General features: G+C 41.3%; 1 protein-coding gene across 13 annotated transcripts in view; it reads right to left on the reverse strand.

Annotated features, from left to right (window-relative positions):
* Positions 1 to 19,630, reverse strand: part of AOPEP (aminopeptidase O (putative)) — a 365,070-nt gene that overhangs the window by 342,571 nt on the left and 2,869 nt on the right. For 7 of the 13 annotated variants that reach the window (XM_050945697.1, XM_050945696.1, XM_050945707.1 and 4 more), the window contains exon 3: positions 4,681 to 4,749. The exons of 1 other annotated variant lie outside the window; for it this stretch is intronic. The gene's annotated coding sequence lies outside the window, so the exon portion shown is untranslated. Of the gene's footprint in view, positions 1 to 2,219; positions 2,272 to 4,371; positions 4,455 to 4,680; positions 4,750 to 19,630 lie in introns of those variants that run through there. 5 more of the 13 variants (XM_050945701.1, XM_050945699.1, XM_050945695.1 and 2 more) reach the window with 4 other exon arrangements.

Below are 19,630 nucleotides of genomic sequence, written 5' to 3' on the forward strand. Positions count from 1 at the left end.
TACTGTCCTGGCAACAAGCAATGAGGAATCGCCTCCCAAGGTGGAGAAGGCGAAGCTACATATCCCCAAGGCTGGGATGATCACAACCACAACTCCCAGGACAAAACATAGGGTAGCGGTCATTAGTGACTTGCTTCTGAAGGGGACAGAGGCACCCATCTGTCAGCCTGACATGGCATCTCGCGAGGTGTGCTGCCTGCCAGTGCCCATATCCAAGACGTTATGGAGGGATTGTCAAGGATCATCCAGCCCTCTGACTGCTACCCTATGCTACTCATCCATGGGACACTAATGATACTGCAAGGTATGACCTTGAGCAGATTAGAAGTGACTACAGGGCACTCAAAGTAAGGGTGAAGGAGTCTATGGTGCAGGTGGTGTTCTCTTCGATCCCTCCAGTCACAGGTAGGGACCCAGACAGACAGACAGATGCAGCCAGGCATTCATCTCATAGATGCAAGGATGGTGTCGCCAGGAGGGCTTTGGCCTCCTTAACCATGGGATACTGTTCCAGGAAGGACTGCTAAGCAGAGATGGGGCCACCTATCAAGGAAGGGGAAGAGCATACTTGGATACAGGCTGGCTAACCTTGTGAGGAGGGCTTTAAACTAGGTTCAGTAGGGGCAGGTGACAAAATCCCACAGGAAAGTCAAAAACATGGTGACCTGGGAGAAGGGTCGGAATCTGGGGTGGGGGCATGGGCCATTATAGCAGGGATAAGGGAGACACAAGAGAGAACATAGAGGGGAAATCAAATCAGTATCTTAGATGTCTGTATACTAATGCAAGAAGTATGGAGAATAAGCAGAACAAACTTGAAATGCTAGTTAATAAACACAACTATGACTTGGAATATTAGTATAGACTGGTACAGCTTACTCAGGATGGAGAGGCAGGGAAAAAAGGGAGAAGGTGTTGGTGTGCCTTATATATTAAAATTGTATACATTTGGATTGAGGCTGAGATGGAAACAGGAGACCGACTTGTTGAAAGTCTCTGAGTAAGGATAAATGGGGTAAAAACAAGGGTGATGTCATAGTAGGGGTCTACTATAGACCCCTTAACCAGGAAGAAGAGGTGGGTGAGGCTTTTTTTAAGCAACAAAGTCATCCAAAGCACAGGACTTGGTGGTGATGGGGGACTTCAGCTACCCAGACATCTGCTGGGGAAATAATACATCTGAGCACATATTATCCAACAAGTTCTTGGAATGTATTGGAGACATTTTTTAATTTCAGAAGGTGGAGAAAACTACTAGGGGAAAGGCTGTTTTAGATTTGATTTTGACAAACAGGGAGGAACTGGTTGAGAATTTGAAAGTGGAAGGCAGCTGAGGTGAAAGTGATCATGAAATGGTAGAGTTTATGATCCTAAGGAATGGTAGGAGGGAATGCGGAACAATAAAGTCAATGGATTTCAAGAAGGCAGACCCTAGCAAACTTGGGGAGTTGGTAAGTAAGATCCCATGGGAAACAAGTCTAAGGGGAAAAATAGTTCAAGAGAGTTGTCAGTTTTTCAAAGAGACATTATTGAGGGCACAAGAGCCAACAATTCCACTGTGTAGGAAAGACAGGAAGTATGGCATGAGACCACTCTGGCTTTACCAGGAGATCTTCAATGATCTGAAACTCAAAAAGAGTCCTACAAAAAAGTGGAAACTAGGTCAAATTACAAAGGATGAATATAAGTATATAGGGATAAAATTAGAAAGGCCAAGGCACAAAATGAGATTAAACTATATAGAGATATAAAGAGTAACAAGAAAACATTCTACAAATACATTAGCAGCAAGAGAAAGACCAAGGATAGGGTATGCCCATTACTCAATGAGGCAGGAAAAAAATAACAGAAAATGAGGAAATGGCAGAAGTGCTAAATGATGTTTTTGTTTCGGTTTCCACCAAGAAGTTTGGTGGTGATTGGATGTCTAACATAGTGAGTGCCAGTGAAAATTAGGTAGGATCAGAGGCTAAAATAGGTAAAGAACAAACTGAAAATTACTTAGACACTTTAGACATCTTCAAATCACGAGACCCTGATGAAATATATCCTAGAATACTCAAGGTGCTGACTGAGGAGATAAGAGCCATTAGCGATTCTCTCTGAAGAGTCATGGAAGACAGGAGAGATTCCAGGGGACTGGAAGAGGGCAATTATAGTGCTCATCTGTAAAAAGGGAAATAAGGACAACCCAGGGAATTACAGACCAGTCAGCTTACCTTCAGTACTTGGGAAGATAATGGAGAAAATAATTCAGCAATTTGCAAACACCTAGAAAATAATAAGGTGATAAATAACAGTCATCATAGATTTGTCAAGAACAAATCTTATCAAACCAACCTAACAGCTTTCTTTGACAGGGTAACAAGCCTTGTGGATGGGGGGGTGGGGAAGTGGTACATGGGATATATCTTGACTTTAGTAAGGCTTTTAATACTGTCTTACATAACCGCCTCATAAACAAACTAGGGAAATACAATCTAGATGGAGCTACTATAAAGTGTGTCCATAATTGGCTGGAAAACTGTTCCCAGAGAGTAGTTATCAGTGGTTCACTGTCAAGCTAGAAAGGAATATTGAATGTGGTCCCACAGGTTCTGTTCAATATCTTCATTGATGATTAGATAATGGCATAGAGAGTACATATAAAGTTTGCAAATGATACCAAGCTTGGAGGGGTTCCAGGTGTTATGGAGGTTAGGATTAAAATTCAAAATGATCTGAACAAACTCAAGAAATGGTCTGAAGTAAATAGGATGAAATTCAGTAAGGACAAATGCAAAGTATTCCTCTTAGCAAGGAACAATCAGTTACACATATATGAAGGAGTTCTGCAGAAAGGAATCTGGGGTCATAGGGGATCACAAGCTAAATATGAGTCAACAATGTAACACTTTGGAGGGGGAACAAAAAAAAAGGAATATCATTCTGGGATGTATTAGCAGGCGTGTTGTGAGCAAGACACGAGAAGTAATTCCTGCACTCTATTCTGTGCTGATTAGACCTCAACTGGAGTATCGTGTCCAGTTCTGGGCGCGACATTTCAGGAAAGATGTGGACAAATTGGAGAAAGTCCAGAGAAAAAGCAACAAAAATGATTAAAAGGTCTAAAAACCATGACCTATGAGGGAAGATTGAAAAAACTGGATTTGTTTAGTCTGGAGAAAAGAAGTCCGAGAGAGGACACAGTAACAGTTTTCAAGTACATAAAAGGTTGTTGCAAGCAGGAGGGAGAAAATGTGTTCTCGTGAACATCTGAAGATAGGATAAGAAGCAACAGGCTTAAATTGCAGCAAGGGCGGTTTAGGTTGGACATTAGGAACTTCCTACCTGTCATGGTGGTTAAGCGCTGGAATAAATTGCCTAGATAGGTTGTAGAATCTTCATCACCGGAGATTTTTAAGAGCAGGTTAGACAACACCGGTCAGGGATGGTCTAGTTACTACATAGTCCTGCCATGAGTACCATGAACTGGACTAGATGACCTCTCAAGGTTCCTTCCAGTCCTACGATTCGACTAGTAACACACTGAGTGAGTACTGTCCTACTATTACCATTATAGTTTTGATAGTTACCGAAACTCAGATCCACAAAACAAAGACTTAAGTTTTCAAACTTGAATGCCTACAGTTAAGAACCTAAATCCATATGCAGGGATTTACATAGGGGGCCACTATTCAAAATGGAGCCTGAAGTCTGCTGTGGAAGTTCCAATATTCTAATAATTTTAGAGAGGTTATCTATTAGCACACTAATAATATGCAAAATACACCTCTTCTCTGCCTTGAGAGAGTGCCTTCCTTGTACCATGTCTGTGGGGCCTTCCGATTCCTTCCCATCTCATATTACCCTAATATCAGACAATCAAAGACCTTGTCCCTTCTTGAACACTGTAGTAGCATGGAGTGATTCCTTCCTGTCAGCCTTGGAGGGAGGCCACTCCACCTCTCTATGCCACCTATCGGCCAATTGACAAGGAATTAGCATGGTATGTGCCAATGGGGCAGATCAGGTAGATTATCAGTCTTCAGCCCAGCTGTGTCTTTGGGGCAGATGGAGTCAGGCTCAAGCTCCCTCGGCAGGGCAGAGCAACTGCAGTCTATGGCCCAGCTCCCTGGTGGGGCAAAAAGCAAACAAATGGAGGCCATCTGGCCTAAACTGGGTAGGCTGCCACCTCAGGAATGGGGCTGGCAGCAGGGGGTAGGAGGACCCAGGCCCAACCTACTCCACCAAGTCCCAGCCCAAAGCCCTAACAATGGCGAGTAATCCTGCTACTGGGTCAGCAGGGATCCTCCTGAAACACACTGACTCTGGATTCAGCAACACAATCAGACTAATATCTGGTTTTTCTCAGCTACTTCCTATCCCTACCTGTTCGAAGGGCTTCGTTGCTCACAGGCCCTCAGGCTCCTCAGAGTATTCCTCCAGGGGCAGGGGTCGGTACAGCTCGGTCTCTGGCTCAAGGGTCAGCAATAAGGCAGAGGAATCCAACTCCTTCCCTGGCTCTCTCTCAACTGAGCTGGAGGCCCCACATCTTATACTTCCTGTTCCACGCCTCTGCTTCTGGTGCAAAGGTTGGGCCTGACCTGGCTCGGTCCACTAGAGGGCAGGGAGTATCCTGTCAGCGTCAGAGGGAGGCCACTCCGCCTGTCTACAGACACAGTTCCTGAATTCAGGTACCTGGTTGTTTAAGTTCTGTGATCGTCTCTCTCTACTCCTTGGTTCACAGCATGAAAGAGAAGCTGGGACCTGCAATGGAAAGACATGGTTCATAATGGGAGTACAGGGTGGGAAAGGAGAAGTAATATTCCTGGAGGAAAGAGAAGTGGAGCTAGGTTAGGATTTGCTCTAGACAAGAGTCCTGAGCTGGCCAATCCTCCAAGCACCAGAAACCCTCCCTGCTCCTGCCATGGCACCATCAAGTGACCACCACTCCAACCTATGAAAAAGGCCTTCCATGGAATCAGTGTCAGACAGCATTAATATTGGAGACTACCTGGCTCCCAGTCCTATCCTCAGACTCTCTCGCTCTGAATGAAAAGGCTTAAAGTGTCACCCTTTTCCTCATGCCACTTAGCAGTACTTTAGATAGCTAGATTAGTATAACATCTATTCAAGCAAGAGTAGTACAGTGGAGAGCAATGGCACACATGTTAAATATTTGTATAATATATGTAACGTCAGGACACCCAGATTTGCTGACGAGCTGATTTATTTTCCAGCAGTACATATAATCTGTAGTAATGGGATATTACTGCAGCAAAGTTCATTTACTTAAAGTAAAATAACCACAGCCCACACCTATTCAGAAATTCTGTACTAATTCAGACAGGCCTTTATGTACTGAACTTGTATTCTCTGGCACCACTGTTAATATTTAAAGGGATTTAAATGCATGCCATTAGTAGAAAATGAAGAGATTACTGGTTAAATAAGAACATGAAGCAGCAGAGACCTTTCCTGGTTCCAAAACAACTGGCTTTAGATTGTAGACAAGAAAAGACCATATTCGTAGGGAAAAAAAATGAGAAAAATATGAGACAAATTTTTGTTTTGCTTTAAATATACCTGTATAATTAAGTATTCACAGAATGACAAGTATCCAAAGAAGCACTCAGAGGAGTTTTCCATCCCTTCTGCAGCCTGTGGCTTGTTTGCAGTTTTTGTCCTTAAAATTCTTGATTTCCTACCATTCCCCTTATCAGCCACTTATACTTTTTATTCCTTTCTAGCCTCAAATATGAATTAGTCCCTGTCTATATTAGAACATAAGAAGGCCATCTTGGGTCAGACCAAAGGTCCATCCAGCGCAGTATCCTGTCTTCTGACAGTAACCAGTGTCAGGCACCCCAGAGGGAATGAACAGAACAGGTAATCATCAAGTCATCCATCCTCTGTCACCCATTCCCAGCTTCTGGCAAACAGCAGCTAATAGCCATTAATGGACCTATCCTCCATGAACTTACCTAGTTCTTTTTTGAACCCTGTTGTAGTCTTGGCCTTCACAACATCCTCTGGCAAGGAGTTCCACAGGTTGACTGTGTGTTGTGTGAAAAAAATACTCTCTTTTGTTTTAAACTTGCTGCCTATTAATTTTATTTGGGGACCACTGGTTCTTGAGTTATGAAAAGGAATAAATAACGCTTCCTTATTTACCTTCTCCACAATATGGTATTTTCTGTCTTATTTTCTGTCTCTTTCTTAATGATTCCCAACATTGTTTGCTTTTTTTGACTGACGCTGCACATTGAATGGATGTTTTCAGAGAACTATCCACAGTGACTCCTAAATCTCTTTCTTGAGTGGTAACAGTTAATTTAGACCCCATCATTTTATATATATAGTTGGGATTATGTTTTCCAATTTGCATTATTTTGTATTTATCAACAATGAATTTCATCTGCCATTTTGTTGCCCAGTAACCCCGTTCTGTGAGATCCTTTTGTAGCTCTATGCAGTATGCTTGGGACTTAACTATCTGGAGTAGAAAAGTTGCACTAGTTTAACCAGATCAATTTAAAATCAGTCTGGTGCAAAACCATAATGTAAATGCACTGAAGGCTTGTTTACACTTGGACATTTACCAAAATAATTATTCCAGAATAGTTATTTTGGTAAATATCTAAGTGTAGACAGACCCTTAGATTGGTTTAACCGTGCTTAAACTGTTTTAGCTTGCAGTAGTCAATCTCAGGTTGCCCATGACCAACTAAAACCATTTATGGGTGTTAAGATGCATCTATAGTAGCTGCTAAGTAGTATTTAAATTTTATTGACTAATGCAAGTTTTAGACACACTGAGAGCCTCAGAGACATTGTTTTAGGCTGTTTGCAGATTCAGGAAGATGATAGTGCATTAGTTAACATTCAGGTCACGTTTTCAAGGTTCTCTTTGCAACCAAAAAGGCTAGACACTTTTTTTTTTTTTAAGTGAAAACCTACATTCTCAAGCAAAATTCTGCAAGCAAGGGCCAGATTCTATAGGCGTGGAACTGCACAAAACACAGGATCCTGAATATAGGTAAACCGATCACACAGTGTCCAGCACAAGATAACCACATACACTAAAGACCAAGTCTTGCCCTCCTTCCTCATGGAACATATAAAAAGATTGATTGCACTATGTGATTCCACTTTTGTGGGAAGGGGGACAGGCTGCTCAGCAGAGCCCTGCAAATCCACGCATATTTGCAGATCGGATGCAGATACAAATTTGTATCTGCGCAGGGCACTACTGCTCAGAATCTGCACGCTACACTTCTGCAGCCTATGTGCACCTGTCATCACCTAAATGAATACCAGAGGATGGTCCAACTGGGGCAATATGCAAAGGCTTGGCAGCACGCCTGGCAAGAAGTGAGGGTGTGACAAGGAGATCATAGAATCATAGAAGATTAGGGTTGGAAGATCCCTCAAGAGGTCATCTAATCTAATCCCCTGCTCAATGCAGGACCAACACCAACTAAGTCATCCCAGCCAAGACTTTGTCAAGCTGGGCCTTAAAAATCTCTAAGGATGGAGATTCCAACATCTCCCAAGGTAACCCATTCTGGTTCTTCATCACCTTCCTGGTGAAATAGTGTTCCCTAATATCCAACCAAGAACTCCCCCACTGCAACTTGAGACCATTGTTTCTTGTTCTGTCATCTGCCACCACTGAGAACAGCCTCGCTCCATCCTCTTTGGAACCCCCCTTCAGGTAGTTGAAGGCTGCTATCAAATCCCCCCTCACTCTTCTCTTCTGAAGACTAAATAACCCCAGTTCCCTCAGCCTCTCCTTGTAAGTCATGTGCCCCAGCCTCCTAATCATTTTTGTTGCCCTCCGCTGGACTCTTTCCAATTTGTCCACATCCCTTCTGTACTGGGTGGGGGACCAAAACTGGATGCAATACTACATGGATCCATACATCTCTAACTCCCTGTATAGGCGGGGCACAGTGACTATTGAAGCTATTGGCCATAACTGCAGTAAAGGTGCAGACGTGCTGGGTTACCACTGCTTTAGAGACCCTGGCCTGAAAGCCAAAGAAAATCCCTGAGCAAAACCCACTTACCCACAATGTGTGCCGAAGTGGAAGGATTAATGACACTTCATCACCATTTTCTGCAAACACGTTGACTAACACAAGTTTTAAACACACTGAGAGCCTAAGAGCCATTGTTTTAGGCTCTTTCAGAGAAAGCTAAAGTGGAAAGATTAATGCCACTACATTACCATCTTTTGCAAACTATGGGAGCAAAATAAGAATCTGATAAAGGAAGAAGAGGGAACAGAAGAGTGAGTACAATGAATAGAATGTTCTTATTTGGAAGTAAAAATGGTTCCATTTCAACAATAACAGTTTAACAATAACATGTACTTGTACTAAACAGGTACATGTCACTCACATGTTTTCAGATTAGTACATCTACTAAAGAAAAGAATCTGCCATGTATCAATTTATGTCACTGATATGCTTGAATTGTTACCCCATCTCTAAATTAAATGTTTATAAGGGAACGAACCTTTTACCAGGCTACAATGTCCACAAATAGGGATTCTAGGAATTACAGTAATACAAATAATTAATAATAATAATGTTCACTCTTCCACTTACTTGAACCATCATGTATTAAAGAGGTCTCCAGTGCACAGCTTTGATAACCCTTTTGAGGAAAAAAAAATGTGGCTGCTTGGAACATCTGGTCTGCCTGGCACAATGGTCTGCCTGGTATACTGTTATGAGATACTTGGAACAAATGAGCATTGCCACCTAGTGGTAAACTTGTGCAACCAAGCGATTCTATAACTGAATGGAAAATCAGGACTCTAAATTGAAGAGATTTTGTTTAAATGGAAATGCCTCTAACTAAATACCAAATTTAATGTTCATACATTATATAGTTTTTAAATGATTTTATCACAATCCTTTGTGAAACTGTGTCCTGTTCTTTGATGGGAAGAACTTCATACTAGCACTGAGTGGAGCTGGAGGAACAGGAGAAAATCTATATGATTAGCAGACTCCTCTTTTTTAAAGAGGTGTGTGTATCATCAAAGAAAACATGCTGAGTTTTACAGATACTTCAGGACAAAGTTTGCCCTGAAACACACCCCATGCAATCCTATTCCACAGAGCAGCACAGGATGTAACTAAGGTCAGAATTTGGCCAACAGTCTTCATAATGATAACTTTATAAGTGAGAGAATAGCTTTAAGATCTACATATAACAACCACTATGTGTGCTGGATATCTGATGGCTTATTCAACGTGTCCAGCCGTTGTGATAGTCATTAGATGAAGTAAATTAATGAAATATTTTTTATTTTTATTTATTTTATTTTTTTTACACTACAGATGGAGAAATTGAAACCCTGGCTTCCTGTTCTAAGTAATTTTTCATGGTCTGGCTGCAAGTGTGTGACAGAAATGAGAATAGTACCCACATCTCTTGACTCCAAATCTTGTGCCTTACCTGTGTATCTATGCCCATGCTCCTCATTGCAGTATCTGAGTACCTTCACTGAAGTGTGAGAGCACTAGATTGTGGTCACTATATTACTCAGTGTGGTGAATTGTTCCTCATTATGCATGTTTCTCTTTTCACTTGTGAGATGTGCCCCTCACCCCATAAGCTGTCAACGATGCTTCTCTTTTTAGGAGAGCAGAATACAATGTTTCTGTGATTTATTCAAAGGAGCCATGTAACTTAAATTATGTTAAAGAAAGAAAGGAGGGGATGGGGGAAGAGATTGTGCCACACGTTGGCAGAATAGAGTTTTTAATGGTGTGGCAATATATTTCCATATATATAAAAAAAATGCATTTCCAGTTTAGTGTGTTGTGCTCTTCCAAATAATTTCTTTATACCTTTATGAGTTCAGAAATCTGTCAAACTCTCAGGCTTTGTCTAAACATTTATGTTTCTTTCCTACAACGAGAAGAACCCAGCTCCTCTGTATCTCCCTCTGGTGTTTAGATGTTAACAACCTTTGTTACCTACTGATTCTAATCAAAGAGAAGTTTTACAATGGATCTTGAGATATACATCCCCTCTGCCACTGTACATTCAGTTTTATTCAATACTGAATGGAAATTAGTTTCCCTGAATAGACTGTTTTTAATCTCCTGTCAGTTAACATATATCACTTCAAAGGCCCCTTTGAGTCACGATTGGTGATCATCATCATCATGTTTCCATTATGCCTCTGGCATTTAGGACAGCGACAAAGCTCCTCCACTCCTCTCTGTTTCTAGCAAGTCTTTCAATGGTTCCCTAGCTGTGCCCCATGTTTTTCAGCTCAGCTTCCACAGCTCTTTGTCACGTTGTTTTCAGGTTTTTCAGCTCAGCTTCCACAGCTCTTTGTCACGTTGTTTTCAGGTGGCCTCATTTTCATTTGCCTTCAGGTGTCCATCTTATTGCCACTCTGGTGATGGAATCAGTTTTCATCCAAAGCATGTCGCCAATCCATCTCCAATGCCTCCTGGCAATGATGGTGCTCATATCCTCTTGGCTTGCAAATAACTATTAAAATAGTTATTTGCATATAAATAGGTCTGTCTCTTCAAAACTGGTTGGCTGCCTCAGCCTAAGCAGTCATACACAATGCAGCTCTCATCAAATCAGAACCTTGAAGTTACCACAGTTGTCAATAATTCTCCAAAATGCCAATCCTACATGATTTAGTGTAGACAATACCCAGTCCAACACAGCTTCTCTACAAAAATTTCTGACAGGGTGCCAGTTAGTGCCAACTGTGATTCTGATTTTGCAATGAGATATTAGAACTAGTCAAAATTTTCAACAGAACATTATTAAACAATCGACTGTAAACACCTAGAGGATAACAGGATGATAAATAATAGCCAGAATAGCTACATGCCAGTCAACCGAATTTCCTTCTTTGACAGGATTACTGGCCTAATGGGTAGCGAGTGGGGAAGCAGCAGCCTTGATGTATCTTGATTTTAGTAAGGCTTTTGACATTGTCTCATATGACATTCTCACAAGCCAACTACCAAAATGTGGTATAGATGAAATTACTGATGGGTAAATTGGGATTGATAATTACTCTGAGTATGTTTTTTCAAGGATTTCCTGTCAATCTGGGCAGATTTGTCTACTGGGGTCATATAGGAGTCTCTCCTAAGTCTAGTACTATTCAATATTTTCTTTAGACTTGAATAACAAAGCAGAGAGTACAGATGACAACAAGCTGTGAGGGGTTGCAAACACTGTGGAGGACAGCATTAGAATTAAAAATGACCTTGATAAATTGGAAAATTGGTCTGAAATCAACAAAAAGAAGTTCAATAATGACAAGTGCAAAGTACTACACTTAGGAAGGAAAAATCCAATGCACAAATACAAAACAGGCAATAATTGTCAGAAAGAAGAGCCAGGAATAGAGCCAGTCTCTGGGCAACCTAATGTATCGAGCTGACCTGAAGGAGGGCTGCCTAATTTGTAACACTGCCTGATTGGTTGGATGAGCCTGCAGACCAGCTCTTAACCCCACCAGCAGCAGTTCAATGGCTACTCAAAAGCATTTGCCCATGATTGCAATAGCTCCTGCTTTGTTCCAAGCCCCGCTCCTGCCTTGTCCCACTCCAGGTAACCCTGCTCTGATCCTTGGCTCTGGCATTTGACTCTGGTTCTGACCCTGGGCTCTGACTCCTGGCTCAAAACTCCAGCTCTGCCTCTAACCCTGGGCTTTGGCCTGTGACTCCTGCTCTGACCACTACGCATGACCCACGTCCCAGTCACTGACAATAACTGACTAGGCAGTAGTACTCCTGAGAAGGATCTGAGGGTTATAATGAATCATAAATTGAATAGAAGCCAACAATGTGATGCAGTTGCCAAAAAGGCTAGGATCATTGTGAGCTGCATTAACAGGATTGTTGTACGTAACACACAGGGAGGTAACTCCTGCTTCACTCGATACTGGTGAGACCTCAGGTAGAGTCCTGTGTCCAAATCTTTACCAGGAGAGATTAATAAGACTGGGACTTTTCAGCTTGGAAAAGAGACAGGTAAGAGGGGATATGATTGAGATCTAAAATCATGACTGGTGTGGAGAAAGTAAATAAGGAAGTGTTATTTACTACTTCTCATAACACAAGAACTAGTGGTCACCAAATGAAATTAATAGGCAGCAGGTTAGAGCAAACAGAAGAAAATATTTCTTCACACAGCATAGTCAACCTGTGGAATGCTTTGCCAGAGGATGTTGTGAAGGCCAAGACAATAACAGGGTTCAAAAAAGAACTAGATAAGTTCATGGAGGATAGGTCCATTAATAGCTATTAGCCAGGATGGGCAGGGATGGTGTCCCTAACCTCTGTTTGCCAGAAGCTGGGAATAGGCGACAGGAACTGGATCACGTGTTCATTCCCTCTGGGGCACCTGGAATTAGCCACTGTTGGAAGACAGGATACTGGGCTAGATGGACCTTTGGTCTGACCCAGTATCGCCCTTCTCGTGTTCTTATGACAAATTTGAGAAAATCTACAGAACAATAATTATGAAAGGTTTAAAAAACCTGATCTATGATGAAAGGTTAAAAAAACTGGGCTTGTTTAGTCTTGAGAAAAGAAGATTGAGGAGGGAGGACCTGATAAAACTTCAACTATTTTAAGGGTTGTTACAAAGAGGACAGTGATCAATTGTTTTTTGTGTTCATCAATGATAGGACAAGATGTAGCAAGGGAGATTTGTTGGCTACTAGGAAACACTTTCTAAATTCTGGAATAGGCTTCCAAGGAAAGCTGTGGAATCCCCATCATTGGAGATTTTTAAGAATAATGATAGGAGATATACCTATTTCCTAGAACTGGAAGGGACCTTGAAAGGTCATTGAGTCCAGCCCCCTGCCTGCACTAGCAGGACCAAGTACTGATTTTGCCCCAGATCCTTAAGTGGCCCCCTCAAGGATTGAACTCACAAACCTGGGTTTAGCAGGCCAATGCTCAAACCACTAAGCTGTCCCTCCCAGGAGGGACAAACACTTGTCAGGGATGGTTTAGGTATATATGGTCCTGACTCAGCACAGCAGGATGCACTGGTCTCTTCCAGGCATACTTTTTACGATTCTATGATTTCTCTGTTTGAAAATGCTGTGGTTTTTTTTTAAATCTAAAGAGAACCGTGTTGATTGTAATGAAATTTTATTTAGGAAAAAAACAAAATGAAGCATTCCATTTTTACAGCATTAGAACAGAACATTCTGAATTTTCATTTCAAACTGACTTTATTTCAAATTTTAAAAACATTTTAAAAGTCAAAGTAGGAATAAAACATTCCAATATTTATCAAAATAGAATGTTCTGCTCAATCAAAAACATTTTGTAAATTCCATTTTGCTGAAAAAATTGAAGCACTCTGTTTCGATTCGGATCAAAAACAAATTACAAACTATATCTGTGAAAACTACTTTTAGAGGGGATTTTGCATGGTATGCACTTTGTTTAGGCAAACCTTTGCTAAATTTGAGGTGTAACAAAGACCTGTCTCTCTATTATAGAATGATAATTAGGCATTCTGCAACTTATATAAATTTACCAATTTCCTGTTCTTGCCTCTCAAAGGTGTAATGTATAGCTCCAATGTAAAACATTTTACTTCAATTTTCATTTATTTTTTATCCTGTGATTAAAAAATTATTTTGCTGAACCCACTGCAAAAAAACAGGGGAGGGGCAGGGATTTTGCAGGAGACATGTTTCTTCAGATAACTGTTCGTGTGGACAGTCTTTATCTCTCTCCTCCACACAGTAATAAAAGTCTTTTTAAACTTTTTTTTTTTTTGTAAAGCCAAATGATGGTGGTAATATACTGATCCCAAAAATTACTTTTCAAATCATATCCTGTAAACTGGTGGTACAGGGTTTGAATTAAGAGGCCTCCTTGCAGCTGAAGTCAATAGGTGCTAATTTCCAATAAATATAAAAGGTTATGAAGAAATACATAACTAAGTAAATGGAATAAGGAAAATTGGTATAAAGTTTAGGCATGCCTTTCATAAGGGTCTGCCTACCATTTTTTTTTAAAGACAAATGCTAAAGTTATGTAAAAAGAGGAGTTTGATTCCTAGTACAGAATTTAGCTGTCTGCTAAATTTACATAGGGTTTATCAAAAGCCTAATAAAGAAATGCATGCTCTTTTTGTTTGATATTTTAGCTCTAATTTACATTTTAATATGCTGCAATGAATAAAATGCAGTGTTCACTATGACTCGGGGAAAGTGTGCGGTGTTCAGTGACTCGGGAAAATATGGGAAATTAAATATCATTGGATAAAAACATTCAAAATGACACAGGAAAATGTGATGCCTTTTAATATTCTATGATGTGCGATTCCGCAAGAGATCCTGTGGTTCAATACCTTCTGCTTGGTTCAACTAAGAGGGCACAGTTTGTTGCAAGCTCCCAGAACAGGAGATTCTGTCATTTGGCCAGTATCAGTCTGTGAAGTGAGAGCTTTACTCTTCTCCCTCCCTTTTTTCCCCTTTCTTGCTCTTTTAAAAGGTGACTGTCCCTTGCCATATATAACTAACTCTATAGTTATAGTTTCTCTCTCTGTCACTAATATTTTCTGACCTTTGTGCAATTGTTTAACCAGCTTTATTTAGAAAAAAAAGTACTAACTGCAAATAAAATATTTTCCTCTAAAAATTCACATTAACATAGCTTTGCCACTTCTTTATTCTGCTGTTACTAAGATTTTGTAAATTATTTAATGCCTTTATTTAGCAAAGCATTAGCTCCATAAAAATGTTCCTCTCTAAAAAGGCATGTAACACTTTATTCTTCTGTCATTCAGACTTTGTACACCTGTTTACTAGACTTTATTTAGAACACTAGATGTGTAAAAAGCACATTTGCCTCTAAAAATCAGGAAAAGCATGAAAACTATATTGATTCATTTAAGTCTAATGTATGAAATAAATTTTTTTCCCCAAAAATTGTGCCAAAAATGCACATGTCCAAAAATGAGACATAGGGGTGGGACATAAAGAAAAGAGAAGGCATTGAAACCTGTCAAAATGTATAGGATAGTAAAGGTATAACTCTTCCTAATGACCACAGTTGGCTGAACCACCATCTGTTCCCAAACAAGATTGTGGGTTTTTTTTAATATAGAAGTGCACTCATTCAGTAATGTTTAATCAACCAGAACTGACCTCTCTCGCCCAACAACATAGCTTGTTTTCAATAAATGTTTAACTTACTGATTTCTGAAGAGAATTCTTCATAACACACAGAGCCCAGCTGTGATCTCATTTACACTGGTTTTATAGTGATGTAACTGCATGTCTTCAATATAGTTGTATGCCTGATTTATAAAGATTAGAATAAAAAGCTTGTCTTATATTTTGAAAATCTTGTGACACTTTGGTCAGTGCATACACCTCTGCAGTAGACTCCAAATGTTTCCTTTGTCATTCAACTTCACCTATCTCAGTGGTCTCCAACCTTTTTACATACAAGATCACTTTTTGATTTAAGTGCAACCCAAGATCTACCCCACCCCTTCCTCAAGGTCCTGCCCCACTCACTCCATCCCCCCTCTCTCCGTCACTCATTCTCCTCGACCCTCACTCACTTTCACCAGGCTGGGACCAAGGGGGTTGCACTGTGGGAGGGGGCTCTGGGCTGAGCCTGGGGCAGTGTTGGGGTGCAAGCTCTGGGATGGAGTTTGGGTGCAGGAGGGAGCTCCGGGTTGTGGCAGTGTTGGGATGCAGGAGAGGATTTGGGGTTCTGGCTCCAGGAGGGGGCTCAAGGCTGGGGTGTGGGCTCCTGCCGAGCTGCACTTACCATGAGCAGCTCCCAGCTGGTGGTGCAGCAGGGCTAAGGCACACTCCCTGCCTGCTCCAGCCCCACACCGCTCCTAGAAGGGGCCAATGCACCCTGGGGGAGAGGGTATGTGGCTCCATGCGCTGATCCTCTCTACAGGCACCGCCCCTGCAGCTCCCATTGGCTGCAGTTCCCCATTCCTAGTCAATGGGAACTGCTAGGGCTGTGCTTGCAGGCAGGAGCAGTGTGCGGGGACCCCTACCCCTCCCCTTGCCCAGGGCTGCAGGGGCATGCTGGGCGCTTCTGGGAGCAGCATGGGGCCGGGGCAGGCAGAGAGCCTGCCCTAGCAACAGCCTTGCTACAGCCAGAGATCACGATTAACCGGCAGAGTTTCCAGGATCACACAGTCAATCGCGATCGACCAGCTGATGACCACTGACCTATCTGTTTCTCATTCTCCTGATCAGGATATGTATAGATACTGTCGGAGGAACCAGTTAATCCCATAACACTTATAAGCTTGGGAGTTCTTTTACTTTAGCATATGCATATGCAAGATATTGTTCAATAACAATCTAAATGAAACATGAAAAGCCAGATGGATGCACACCCATCATGTCGACAGTTTGGAAGAGGACAAGCATTTTATTTAGTATTACTCTAATTTTCCTTCCCCTCTTCTTTCCCTCTTTCTATGTTGTCCTAATAAGCTGTGGGAGTTAAAACTGCTGGACATTAGATACATGGAGAGCTACCTGCAGTATGTCCTTATGTACGAGTGATGAAATCTGGGCTCCACTGAAGTAATGGGAGTTTTGCCATTGACTTCAATGGGGTCACAATTTCACTCAGAGTTTAGGAGGATATACAGAGTGCTATCAATGAGGTCAAAAGAATTTACCAGTACTTATCCTAAGCCATAGTATTGGTGTCTGAACTTTTTTGGATAAATGCATAGTCTGATTAATCCAGACTGCATCACACTGGTGATAGCACCTTCAGCTGGTTATTGAAGCATTTGTTACAATTAGTGGGGGGGGAGGAGGACAGCTCAGGGGGTTGTGCATTGGCCTGCTAAAACCAGGGTTGTGAGTTTAATCCTTGAGGAGGCCATTTAGGGATCTAGGGCAAAAATCTGTCTGGGGATTGGTCCTGCTTTGAGCAGGGGGTTGGACTAGATGACCTCCTGAGGTCCCTTCCAACCCTGATATTCTATGATTCAAATAAGGTGCACTGGCATGGGGGCGTTCCTCTGGACCTTTTTACTGAGACTCACTGGTTCCCAGAATGTTCTTCCTGAGTTGGTTCTAGTCAATTTTGAGGCAGATATTCATGCTCCTCTGGGATCCTTCTTTGTTGTTTAAAGCAAGTAGTGTGGCTGCCATACATTATACAAGGCTTTAATCAACCCCTTAGCAAATGGAGGCTACCAATCACATATAAACACATTGAAGTCCACCTTTATTTTCAGGAATCTTCTTTTGATACTAGAATGCTGACTGATTACCAGTGCTTCAAAAATCCCATTCTGGAGATCAAGACAATGGCTATAAAAAGACCAAACTTTGCAAGTGCGTGTGCACTCTGACTATGCCCAAATTAGGCATTCAAAGACTCCCACATGCACTTACCAGTGGAAGTTTGTACATGAAGTCTTTGCACGCACAAATGTGTGCCCACTTTTTTTACCCTCAATTCTACCTGCACTTGACACCAATGGCATCCTGCAGAGAATCCAGTATGAGATTTGCACATTTGGACTTGAGCCTGTGCTTAGCCATGTGATGAATGATATTCTGTGAGAGTTTTATATCAAGATCAATATGTAATTTAGGTCATTCTGGTTCTCACAGCAGCTATTCATACAACTGACCATAGATTGCTGGTTTGGTGACAAAAGGATGTTGCTGATGTGTCTGGAATTGCCCTTCAGTATCGTTCACATTAAACCTTAGATACCAGTCACTTGGTGTTAATGAACAATTGTCATCACTATGAAGTAACCAAACTGCAGGATTTCTCTCTCCCTCTCTCACTTTGTTAATTCAATGTATATATGAACAGGGATCCGACTTGAGGGGAAAAGGTAGTATCCCAAATAACACCCATTTGAGATGCAAAAATAAGATTGTGCAGTTCTGTATTATATGTGAGAATGTTTCTTGAGCACTTTGATTAGCAGTAAAATAGCTCATGTTGACATTTAAAATGTCATCACCTGGGTTCATAATTAACTCCTTTGAATGATAGGTCTTGCTACTTGGTAGGACAGTTCACACTTCTCTGGCAATTAATGTTTCAGCCTGGCTGCATACTCAGATAGCTATTACTACCTTAGTTTAAATTTGGGGGGTTTTCTCTGCAATCATAAGGCCTAGAGAATTATTTTTGCTAAACAAAAGTTTAAAGTCAGATACACAATATGCAGTCCCCATGAAAAGTACCAGCTTGCTGTGTCACTGTGAACCTTATAGAACCCAGAAATCTTGCTGCTGTCTAGAGACTTGTTATGAAGAGGCTCTCTTTTGCATCATGTTGTTGATTACTGCAGGGATTTGTTTTGAGGTAATGAGTCAGGTTACAAATGTTAGTATTACTTCTGACTACGCCCTTTCAGTGGCACAAAAAGAGCACGTTGGATGTGGTTCAAAAATTTTTTTCTTCTAGTTATGCAACTCGAGTAGGTTCAGCCCTTGTTTATCCGATGACAACCTTACCACAGCAACACTTGCCCTCCTGATGATGAGTTTAGGTTATTGTCATTCCATTCCCCTTGGAGTATGATTTTCAACAGAGCTCCTCTATAATTTGCAGTTTGTTTGGAATGCAGCAGCATATTTTTACTCATGGTCTTGAGCTAATGGAATCATATCACTTCAGTACTTTCTAGACCGTCAATATAAATAATAAAATGCCAGATTCATTTTAAGGTGGCATTACTGATATTTAAAAAAAAACAAACAAAACTTAGTAGTGTCAACTATGACTATATACAAAATTTCTCCTTTGTGCCTAGGGCTGATAGGTGTCTATATACACATATCACCCATTATTTAAGGGACCTGTACTGCTGCAGCTGTGCCGCTGTAAGGTCTCCTGTGTAGCTGCTCTATGTCAGTGTGAGAGACACTCCCATGACACAGTGCTGTATACACCAGCACTTTTGTTGGTGAAACTTTTGTCAGTGAGGGGGAGGAGGGGTTCACACTTCTGACCGACAAAAGTGCTAGTGCAGACATAGCCTTAAACTGTTTAATTTCTTACCTTTTCCTTTTTACTGGGTATCAGCAGTTTGTATAGTAATTTGACATAATGATGGCACAGGAGTACCTTCAATAATGGTATTTTGGTAGGTTAGTTTTGCAGTTTATTTGGGGAATGAAGCTTGTTTCAGGTACTGAACCAACTAGTCTCTTAAATCGGGTTACATCTGAGCTACATCTATAAGAGTTGCAGATGCAGCTCTAGGGCATGTGGTGGTTCTCTTAAGTTGTACTGTCAACAAGGCAGGATTTTTAAGACCCCTCTTTTCAGAACTGTGGCCAATCATTAAGCATTCACTAGATCAACTTATTCTGGCTATGATCAAGAACCATATTCAGCAATCAAATATCAGGGCTTGCAGCTCAAACAAACCAGAGATGGTATTAAAAGTAAGTTAGACTAGTAGCCAACTCAGGCATTACATTTCATGGAGTTCTGCAACTCTAAAGGGAGTTATACTACTCAAAGAAGTCATCTAGCATGAAGAACCCATTCTCTAGGTCCCATCCCCAAAGCACAGGTTCCAGGGAACAGTGGCTGGCCAGAAGACAGATTTCACTCCATTCAGGGGGAGAGGAAGGAAACTA

This window comes from Gopherus flavomarginatus, chromosome 3, assembly GCF_025201925.1.
Source record: "Gopherus flavomarginatus isolate rGopFla2 chromosome 3, rGopFla2.mat.asm, whole genome shotgun sequence".
In the NCBI taxonomy this organism is placed as follows: Eukaryota; Metazoa; Chordata; order Testudines; family Testudinidae; genus Gopherus; species Gopherus flavomarginatus.